The sequence below is a fragment of the Myotis davidii genome, unplaced genomic scaffold (genome assembly GCF_000327345.1).
Source record: "Myotis davidii unplaced genomic scaffold, ASM32734v1 scaffold142, whole genome shotgun sequence".
In the NCBI taxonomy this organism is placed as follows: Eukaryota; Metazoa; Chordata; class Mammalia; order Chiroptera; family Vespertilionidae; genus Myotis; species Myotis davidii.
In genome coordinates, this window is record NW_006294400.1 from 1,464,870 (window position 1) to 1,476,410 (window position 11,541).

Below are 11,541 nucleotides of genomic sequence, written 5' to 3' on the forward strand. Positions count from 1 at the left end.
TTAATTCCAGTCAAGGGCACGTACCTTGGTTGCAGGCACATCCCCAGTAGGAAGTGTGCAGGAGGCAGCTGATCAATGTTTCTCTCTCATCGATGCTTCTAAATCTCTATCTCTCTCCCTTCCTCTCTGTAAAAAATCAATAAAATATATTTTAAAAAAAAATAAAAAATAAAAGTTCCAGTAACCGTTACCCAATCGTTGCCATTAACCTTCCTTGGAGGGTTTCCTTCATGGAAGTTCCTTCGGCAGCGATCCGGCACCTGCCCTGGCGGGACGCTGCTCTGTCTCCCGGCACCTGGAGGGGACCGTGCTCGCACACGCCATCAGACCTCCGCACCTGCGACCAGCTCTGGGCAGCTCAGTGCCCAGAGCTCAGAGGGGCCCCTGGTGCAGAAGGCTCCTTGACCTGGAGCTCTGGAGTGGGGCCCTAACAGTACCTAGGAGTTCCCTTCACCACGTGACAGCGGGCATGGAAGGGCAGAGGGAGCAGCGCTGCAGAGCTGCAGGGGTGGAGAGGACCCACTGAGTGAAGGGGGGGCTGAGGCATTAGTGGGGGCTGGAAGGCAGGCTAGGGGGATGTCCTAGCTGGAGGCAAGCTTGGCGGGTGATAGAAGCCACGCTTGCAGGGCCTTGAATGCCAACCCAGGTATCTAGTCTTTCCCCAAAGGGCAATGGAGGCTCAGAAAGTTTTGTTTTTTGTGTTTTTTTAAAAAATATATATTTTATTGATTTTTTACAGAGAGGAAGGGAGAGGGACAGAGAGTTAGAAACATCGATGAGAGAGAAACATCGATCAGCTGCCTCCTGCACACCCCCTACTGGGGATGTGCCCACAACCAAGGTACGTGCCCTTGACCGGAATCGAACCTGGGACCCTTCAGTCCCCAGGCTGACGCTCTGTCCACTGAGCCAAACCGGTTAGGGCAGAAAGTTTTGTTTTTAATAAAAAATTTTCAAACAAAATTTGAGGAAATAATTATAATGAACACCCATATACCATCACCCACATTTTTCCATACTTCCTTCACGGCTGGTTTCTTGTTGTCAGACTATTTTAAAGTCAGTTACAGATATGAAAAAAGTTCCTTCCGAAAGTGGGACTTCGGTATGACTAATAAGTGGGGACATTTTGCTGTTTAACCACAGCTCAGTTTCGATGACACTAGGTTAACACTAGTATCATAGGTAGTTCTCAGTCCACATGTCATTTCCCCCAAAGTGTGTCTTTGCGAAGACCGGGAGGCAATCCGGGACCACACCTTGCCTCTGTGCCGCCCGTCGAACGTTAACCTCTGACTCACCCCCTCTCTTTATGAGATTGACCTGTGGCGGACCGTGGTCCCGCAGAAAATTCCTCCTCCCAGCTGGGTCTGTGGCTCCCTGGTGGTGTCTCTGGACTTGTTCCTCCGTTCCCCGTTTCCTGTACCCTGAAGTTAGTGTACGGGCGTCAGACGTTCAGGATAAGCCTTTGGGACAAGAATACCGAGTAGCTGAGGCTCACGAAGGGCTTTAAAACCAGGCGGGCGGTCAGATGGGCCGCATCCGGCTCTAAGTGCACACGAGTCCCCACAGGGTCTCGTTATAAAGCTGCCCCTGGTGCAGCGGGTCGGGTCGGTGTGGGTGGTGAGGCCTGGCGGGGCCGCTGGGCCGAGGCCCACACTGGGCAGCTCAGGGAGGCGGGGGCCGGGCAAGGGGAGGAAGGGTGGGGAGGAGGGGGCGCCTCTAAGGTCAGCGTGTGCTCATCCCCTACTGGTGGGCTGCGAGGTGGGCGTGGTGTCGGATCCGGACGGGCGATGCTGTCATAGTCTTCATGTCTCCAGCGGCACTCCAGGAAATGGCTGTCCCAAGGTGCCGGAACCTTCTAGCCAGCAGAGGGACGGCCGCGCGCCTCTGTGACCTCAGGGTCTCAGAGAGAGCGTGCCCCGCGGTAGGCCCTCCGGGGTGGTGGCCTTAGATGCCCCCACTGGACTCTGCCCCTAAGCCCCGGCCCCCGGGGGCCTGAGGGCCTGGCCGGAGGCGCTGAAGTGGGAGAGGAAGGAAGCGGGGAGCAGAAGAGGCCAAGGCTGTCGCCTCCCAGCCTCCAGAGGGGCCTCGAGTAAACAGGAAGGCCTGGCGGCTCCACCGTGGGGGGGCTTCGGAGAGGGGGGCAGAGCCCTCCGGACCTGCACAGCCTGCAGCCTCGAGCACAGGGCCTCCTTCTGGGGCAGCCGGCGCAGAGGGGTGCTGTGGCTCCCCCACCCCCACCCCGTCACACAGCGAGGCCGGAACGGGGTCAGAGCCCCGCCTGCCTCTCCTGCTTCTGCCCCTCCTGGGGTTCTGGTGCGGGGTCTCCTGCCTCCGAGGTGGCCTTCAGGGTCCCTCGACCTTGGGAGTGGGTTCACCAGGCAGGCCCACTTCCCCAGGAAGCAGCAGCTGCCGGGCCACCCCCTGGGGAAAGACGGGGAGACTGTGCAGGGCTCTGCTCCTCTAGAACGGAGTCTGGTGGGACCACTGACCCCTGTGAGCTCCCTATCCCTATGGGGAGTCATTCCCCCTCTTCAGAGACCCTGTCCCTGGGCTCAGGGGCCCCCAATACCCACACCTGGGGACTCAGAACCACAGCCTATGTCACCTCAAGCTGTGCAGCCCAGTGGTTAAGGCGTTCATTTATCGCATAAACATATGGAATGCCTACCAGGGGCCAGGCACTATTCCAAGCAATGGGCCTTTGGAACTTCTGTGAGAGAGAGAGGGAGAGAGGAAGAGAGAGAGAGAGAGAGAGAGAGAGAGAGAGAGAATAAACAGTATATAGTATGTGAGAGGGTGATCTGGGCCATTTGTGGAGGAGGGAGAGGGCTATTTAAAATTCCGTGTTCATGCCCTAACCAGTTTGGCTCAGTGGATAGAGCATCGGACTGCAGACTGAAGGGTCCCAGGTTTGATTCTGGTCAAGGGCATGTGCCTTGGTTGCAGGCACATCCCCAGTAGGGGGTGTGCAGGAGGCAACTGATGGATGTTTCTAATTGTCTATCCCTCTCCCGTCTTCTCTGTAAAAAATCAATAAAATATAAATAAATAAATAAATAAAATTCCTTACTGACCATGTGACATTTGATCTGCAACTTAAAGGGTGAGGAGCAAGCCCTGTGGTTATCTAGAGGGAGAGCATTTCAGGGAAAGGGAACAGCAAGTGCAAAGGCCCGGAGGTGGACGTGTGCTTGGCACGTCCAAGGAACAGCCAGGAGGCCGTGGCTGCGGTCGTGGGAGCAAGGGGGTCAGAGCAAAGGGGGAGGTTGGTGAAGGGAGGGGGAGCCTGGCTTCTGTGCTGAGAAGTTGCCCGCACAGGGCGCTGAGTGAGAAGGGATGGGAATGTAGGGGAGCCGCCCACAGGATTTGCTTGTGGGTCAGATGAGGGGTGTGCGAGAGAGAGTCAAGGTCACCTCACCCTCAAGGCTTGAGCCACGGAGGAGGGAGCTGTCAGTGTCTGAGACCCCGGACTGAGGCAGGAGCAGTTGGCGGAGAAGGAGTAGAGCCCCGAGCCCAGTTTTGGACGTGGAGTCTGAGCTGCTCAGTAGACATCCCGGAGCCAGGAGCCCGGGGGAGTCCTGGCTGGAGCGTGGCATCTGGAATATAAAGTTGGGAGCTGTCAGTAAATAAAGGGAGTTAAAGCCACTTGGACAAGGCACCCCGAGCAGCACTTCTCGGACGGACGTGGACGCACTACCGATGCCCTGGAGACCTGGCTAAGACGCAGGTTCTGGCCCGAGGCCTGGGCAGGCCGGAGAGAAGCTGCGGAGACCACACTTTGAAGACCACGGTCTCAGGCATTGCATTGTGCGGCCAGGGCCTCAGGGCGGGTAATGAACTCCACGGAGGGGCTGGTGCTCAGGACGGAGAGAAAACGGAACAGGACGGGGTCATATCACACGGGTATCCACCGGGCCACAAAACCTTGTTTCGGTTATTTGAGCCTGAGCCCCGGGGATGTGATGTTGTCATGGTCACAAAGCTTTAAGAAAACCTGACTTGGGGGTGAAGGTAGCAGAGACGGGGGGAGGCCCAGGAGCCAAGTGTGAGAGGATGAGGAGGAACCGGTGAGGAGGCAAATCGGGCGACCGGGAGGTGGGAGGGAAACCAGGACAGAATGTTCTAGAAGCCAAAGGAGGAAAGAGGCCTGGACTTGAACGATCCTCTGCTTCTCCCCAGCCCCGTTGCCATGCCCATCTGAGCCTCAGTGTCCCCCCTTGTGAAATGGGGACATGACAGTCTCCGGTCGTTGAGGTGGCTGTTAGGTGGCACTTGGCCTGGGGCTGGGCCAGCGTGTGAATGGGGGAGGGACTCCCGTCTGGTCCTGGGCTTCGAGCTCCTCCAGCCCAGCAGGCTGCCCTCCCATTGTGCAGGTGAAGAAACTGAGACCCAGACTATGGAGAGATCTTGCCCGAGGCCACTCAGGGCAGAGCCGGGAGACCCTGACTCCCGGCCGATGCTCTTCCCTCGGCCCCCACGTTCTGCCCGCCCGTGTGGGTCTGACCCTGCGGTGCTCTCCGGCCCTGGCTCCTGGCCTGTGCTGGAGCCGGACAGCCGCCTGGGGGGGTCCCTGGGGGCCGCCTAAAATTCCTCCCGTGGCCAGTGGCCAGGGTGGACGTGCTCCGCGCCTTCCTGCAGCCCTGGCCTTCCTGGCCAGCGAGGGGGAGGAAAAGGCAAATTAGTGCACCTGCCCGCTGTGGGGTCCAGGCCCAGGGGCCTGGCCACCGGCCACATGTCTCTCTGGCGTGTGGGCAGGCGGCACCTGAAAGCATCGGACAGCGGACAGCGGGAGCCCCGCAGGAAACAGATGGCACGCTCCACTGGGATCGGGAGGGTTTGATGTGGGGTCTGTTTATACAGGTGCGGGCCGGGGTGGGGAAGCCAGGGGGTCAGTGCTGAGTCCCCGGCAGGCAGCGGCGGGGCCGTGGCCAGGCTCAGCCGGAGGGGCCACGTGGAGAGGGCTGGTCAGGGCCATGGCCTTCGGTGCCCCTGCAGGGAAGGAGCCAGAGGAATGAATCCTCCTCCCCGTCTCCCTCCTTCCCCTCCGATCTGTGCAGGGTGAGGGGGGCTGGGAGAGGTAGATGCGTCCACCTGGGGAGAGAGTGCATCCGGGTGGTAACTTCCTCAAGGTCTGTCCCCTACTGTGAGACCAAGTGACCATCAAGCTTTCCGGGGACGGGCGGTCCAGGCTGGGAACCGGCCCCTGCACTGGGGAACGGGAGCAAGGCCTACCTCTCGGTGCCTCAGTTTCCCCAGGCCTCCATGGGCCCAGCTGTGCCTGACCTTTCAAGACACCACATGCTTCCGATAACTGTATCTCGAGGGTCACGGGGTGCTGGGCTCTGGGTGGGAACACAGCTCTGCAGAGGCAACAAAGCAGAGAGGCTCACAGAGGACAATCCCACCCAGGCCGGGGGTGGTGTGGGTGGCCTCCCCTCCACCCCTGGGACCCCATCTTCTCCTTCCTCCTCGGGGTCTCTGGGGGCAGCTCCAGGCTCTCCTGCGGCTCCTGTAGATGTTCTCTCCCTGGCCGTTTCCTACAAGCTCGTGGGCATGTCCATCTGCAGCCTCCCCTCCTGAAGAGAACTCAATGGGCCTGTTCACAACAGGGGGGGATGGGCTGTGCAGGGAGGAGGGAAGGGGAGGGTGGCGGTGGGAGAAGAGCTTCCTAGGGGATCCCCGTTTCGGCCCCAGGTGCCCTGACTTCCACCCTGGACAACAATCCCCCTCATCCTGACACCCACAGGCCGGGCGACCTCTGTCCTCAAGGTCAGCGCAGGGGGGGCGGGGGTGGCAGAGAAGGAGATGAGCCTGGAGGAGGCAGCCCTGGGGTCTCTACTCTCCACCCCAGGGGTCTCTCACTTTTCAGGGAGCCGTGGGTTCCTCCTGTGCATGGTGTAATGGCCCCGGCCCGCAGGGTGGCAGTGAGGATTCCGAGCTGATAAGGTGATAAGGTGAACGCCTAGGGCGGGCCTGGTGCACAGGGAGCGGTCAGCGCCTGGGGCTGGGCTAACTGTCCCGTCTGGAGCCTGGGGACACCTCACAGCCACCCCTTGTCCCCCACTGAGACCATCCTCTCCTTGCGGTGCCCCCCACCCCTCCGGCACCCACAGCAAAGGGCAGAGGACCTGCTACCTTCAGGTGACGCCCTCCACCCCATGCTGGCCTTCCCCGGCCGGGCATGGCTGGATCTTGGATCTCCTGTGACGGGGAACTAGCCGGGTGGCTGCAGGGCTGGGCGAGCGAGCCTTCCCCAACTCCCTACCAGAGGAGCCACACCCGCCCTCCCCAGCCTGGGGCAGCTCCTGGGGGGTTTTGGGGGGGGCAGCACACTCCTGCCTGCTTTCCCCAGAGGCCCCCAGGCCTCCAGCCTTCGCTTCCCTCCCTGGCCCTGGATGTCGCCACCTGTGACTCAGGACAGGTACTACGAGAAGGACCCCCCGGCCCCACCCCCTCTCTGGGTCCTGCCAGCTCACATCAAGGTTTATTTTCCCAAAGCCCAGCCCGGCCAGCACCTTCTGCTCCATGTGTTCCCCTTCCTGACCCCCTGTGGCCTCAGGATAAAGTCCTGGCATTCACAGCCCCCTCCTAAAGCGGGGCCAGAGCCTGCCTCTCCAGCTTCCTGTCCCCACCACACCCCTGCGTGTCCTCCTCACCTCTTTCTCCCCCACCCCCACGCCACTCACCCAGTCTTTCAAAGGCCGGGCCGAAATGCCACCTCCTCCAGGCAGCCCAGGCCTCCTCCTCTGAGCTCCTTTGGGCCTGACCCTAGGTGCTGCCCATAACTAGCACCACGACGGACACACAGTTGGCACTTACTGTTTGCAGAATGAACAAGGGACAGTTCTGGGCTTGTCTCCAGGCCCAGGGAGCACTGCTGAGGAGCACTTCCTGTGTGCCAGGCCCAGGGCTCAGCGACGAAGTGCCCCCACCTCTGGGAATCTCACAATAGCCTGGCGAGGAAGGCACTGTCGCACCCACTTTACAAACAGGGTGACCGGGGGCTAGGGGGCTTGTTCAGGGTCTCATAGCTCAGGGAAAGCGGGCAGGATTCTGGACCCAGGGCCATCTGGGTTCAGAAACGCCATTAGAGTGAGTCCTTTCATTTGGGGCTGTGTTTCGTCTCTGAAGGATTTTCCGCCCGTGGAGGGGACAGGCACAAAGTGTGGATCTCTGGGCAGCTCCCCAGTTCTCTCTGGGCCTTGAGACCAGTCCCAGCAGCCATGCCAGGCCATGTGCCATGCTGGGCCTCAGTTTCCCGGCCGGAAGAACAAGGAAAGGACAGCCGCCGTCACGCTACGCGTTAAGCCAGCTTCGGTGCCGGATGAGATCTGTTCGAATCCCAGCTCCACTGTCTTTCTGGGCCAACTATCTGACTTCATTAGGCCTCTGTTTCCTCATCTGCAAAATGGGAACGCTGACTTCACGGGGCTGTGAGCTCCACCTGGAGCGCCTGGGCGAGGGCCTGACCCTGAGAGGTTCCCTCGGTGGGCTATTAGGGCGATTGTTTCCATCTGCCCCGGGGGCTGGATGGGATGGGAGGGTGGGGTGCATGGGGAGACAAGCCTGGAGCCTAGGCCCTCCCACCCCACTGCCTCCCCCCTCCCCAGGGCCCCCCACCCAGCAACAAAGCTCAGTGGCACTTCCTCTCCCGCCTGGCAGGCCGCCTGGCCCGGCCCCTTCTCTAAGGAAGCGCATTTCCTGCCTCCCTGGCCTGGCTGGATGAGCCAGGAGCTCCCCACCGCTGCCGGCCAGACCCCAGCCTCCATCTGCAGCCCGGACCCCGCAGCTCGCTCTGCCCGGTCGTGGCCCTGCTGCTGGCCGTCTGCAGCCTCAGCCCCACAAGTAGGTGCCCAGGGACCCGGGGTGGGGAGGCCATGCTCGTGCGCCGTGGAGCTGGCCTGGGGGGTGGACAGCCCAAAGCCGATGCCGTAGGGTGACCATCCCTCCCGGCGTGGCAGGAGCAATAACTTCCAGCCCTGAGAGTCTCGGGCGAACGGAAGTGAGTTCTGTCCCTTACCCCTGGTCTCCGGCCTCCCGGCCTCCCCCCAGGAAGCCCGGCGTGCGGTACAGCCCCCCGGGAGCCTCCTGCCCTCTCTGGGCTGACGTCTCCCACCCGAGGACCGCGTGGGAAGGAGGGCGAGAGGCCTCATGTTTGGATGGGGCTCCTGGCTGTGGTTAGTTCCTGGTGGTGTGATCTTGGGGAGCCACCTCGGGCCTCTGAGCAAAGTGGGGATGGCAACAGACTCACCGGCTGCCGGGAAGTCGGCATTGCGTTGCGGCGACGCCTGTAGTGAGATGGCTCAGCAGGCTGGCTGCTCCGAGCTGTGTTATTGCTGCTGGTTTATGATTAGCCTTCCATCCCCGACCTCGCCTTTCCTGGGGCTGTGAGTGGCCCCCAGACCCCGGGGCTCTCCCGGCCACTACCCCTGCTCTACTCCCCAAGGAGCCTACAGGTGGGGGTGCAGCCCCAGATGAGGGTTTCTGGGGGGGATCCTTGGCCTGGGGGCTTTCCCAGGGGGTCATGACCTCAGCTGCCTTAAACTCCCCATGAGGAGCCATGGGGTGTCTGCATCCACTTGCTGTGGACACCCCTTCAGCCACCGCGCACCCAGGAACTCCCAAGGATCTGGGGGGCGGTGAGACGTGGAGCAGCAGCAGCCTCCCCTCCTCGCCTTACCCCATCCACAGCATTTTAGAGTCCCCAGTCCTTGGTCTCTGGAGTTCTTATCGCGCCCTGGCCGGCGTGTCTCAGTTGGTTGGGCCTTTGTCCTGTGCACAGAAGGGTCCTGGGTTTGATTCCCAGTCAGGGCACATGCCCAGGTTGCGGGTTCCATGCTCAGTCTCGGTGCCTACGGGAGGCAACTAATCAACTGATCGATGTTTCTCACTCTCTCCCTCTCCCTCTCTTCCTCCTTTTTCTCTCTCTCTAAAATTAAGAAATATTTCCTCGGGTGAGGATTAAAGTTCTTGCCGATGCCTCACTGAGAGACAGGAACTGGGGAACCGGAGCCTCAGACACTCAGTGACTTAGCAGGGATTTGACCCCAGGCCTGTGGCTCCTAACCAGAGGGTTACAGCCACCCCTTTGGATACAGCTCCCCGTCAAGATGGCTGCCATTATGGCCCCATTTTACAGGACAGTAAGTGGAGGCTGAGGCCCATCAAGCTCACACAGCTGGATAGGAATCCTACTTGAGCTCTCCGGGAGCTGCCCACCTTTCTCCCGCAGCCCCCACATTCCTGGCTTCGTGACATTCTCTTCCTCTTGGTCATCAGAGAAAGATCCCTGCAGATCCTTAGGGCCTGGTTTTATAGGATCCAAGGCAGTGGTGTGATGGCAAATAATTAACAGGGAGGAGGGGTAGGGGCTAGCACTTGTTAATCTCTGTGGTGTAAATGTTCCCAGTGGCTGATTTCCAGCTACCAACTCACCAAACTCAGAGTTGGTCCCAGGTGCCAGAGGACACCCTTATCTCGCGTTTCCATCACAAGCACCAGAGGTAGATAACCTCAAAAGCACAGATAATAGTGAATGGAGTCAAATAATTAGGAAGTAAGACATTTAATATTTATTGCCTTTTTAAAAAATACAATTTATTTGATTGTAAGCGTATTAAATTTTAATAATGTTTGACAGTCAATTGGAAAATCTCTTGATAATTTACCAGTCTGCTCCTGCGAGCAGGTGCTGGTACCCAGGGTCCCAGGGTCCCAGGGCATTCCAAACCATCCAGCCCAACTCATGGTCTGGGAAATTGAGGTCCATGGAGGGCAGATGGGGGTCTGGCCAAGGCATGGAACCCAGATCTCCATCCCGTTCAGGCTGGAGAGGGTGCAAATAGGTCGAAACCAGGTCCCGCCTTCTGGGGACACAGCTGCGCAGAATTAACTTGTAATAACAACCCAACCTTCAGAACTCAGCCCTGGAGAGTTCCCTGCCCGGCTCTATAAAGATGTATAGTGCCCAGGTAGCTCAACAAAAACTGGAGACGGCCCAAATGTCCAGCCTGGGCCCCATTAAATGATGATTACGCCGTGGAACAGCCTGCAGCCATTGTCAAGAAAAAGCTAGATCTGTGTCTACACTGCTGTGGATAGGTATCTGGGACACATGATTCATTTCCTTAAGCGGAAGACGGCACTAACGCACAGTATACGTAGAGAACCCTGAGGTCCCTGCGATGCTCGCTAGCATCAGGATTTTCACCTTTATGACACACGTGTCTGTTATGTTGGAATTTTTTGTTCTGTTTTATTTGTTAGTCCTCGCCCGAGGATATTTTTCCACTGATTTTTAGAGAGACGGGAGGGAGGGGGAGAGACTGAGAGAGAAACGCATCAATTGGTTGCCTCCTGCACATGCCCTGACGGGGGCTGAGGATCAAGCCTGCAATCCTGCAACCGAGGTACATACCCTTGATTGGAATCGAACCCGGGACCCTTTAGTCTGTGGGCCGATGCTCTATCCATTGAGCCAAGCCGGCTAGGACTTGATGGAATTTTTTTTTAAAGAACACACATGTAGAGATTTTAAAAAGCAATTTATATATTCACTTCCATTTGCTTCTCAAAGAAAATAGATAACGGAAAAAAAAATGTTAGCATGCTGGTGGGTCGCTTACTAGTTTTTCTCTAGCTTTTAAAGGTAATTTTAATGCAGGCAGATTAACATTCAGGTGCCTTGTGTACCCCTCCCATGTCCCAGAGGTTTCTATGTTGCATGTGGACTCCATAACCACCCCGTTGTGGTCTGGAATCTTCTCTCCCGTAAATGTGCTTCCCACCGTTGACCTAATAAATTCACTATTGTTGAATATCTAGGTGATTTCCCCTCTGGGGCTAATTATAAATACCACCTCCGTGCACATTTTTGGTACATGCACCTTTTCCTGTATTTTGTAATATTTCACTTGGATAGAGTCCCAGAAGTGAGGGTGCTGGGACTGGTGGCCCATGTTGGGTGGCTGGGATCAAAGGGTGTTTTTCTAAGTGTGGATGAGTGTTCACTGGAGGACAGGCCAGAGGCCGGACTTGGAGACCCCGGATGGGGGTCGGGACTGTCTGGAGAGGGGGCTAGTGACACAAGACAGAGACCACACATATCCATGTCTTAGGGGCTGCATTCTGTGGCAGCTCCCCTTTTTGTTTCTTTATATTATCATTATTTAATCCTCGCCTGAGAATTTTTTTTTTAATTGATTTTAGAGAGGGAGGATGGGAGAGAGAGAAAAAAAACATCGGTGTGAGAGAGAAACATGGATCGGTTGCCTCCAGTACAGGTGCAGATGGGGATCGAACCTGCAACCTGAGTATGTGCCCTGAGTGGGAATCGAACCTGTGACCCTTTGGTGCACAGGACGATCCTCCAACCAACGGAGCCACTCTGGCCAGCGTAGGCAACTTTCCTTTTGCCAGGAGGAAAAGGAGGTTGAGACAGGAACTGTGTGAGCCAGGAGAAGTTAGGTCCCTGGAGCCAGTGGGGATATGGCCATTAAGACTCTCTCACCTCAGCCAGGCAGATGGTAACACTAA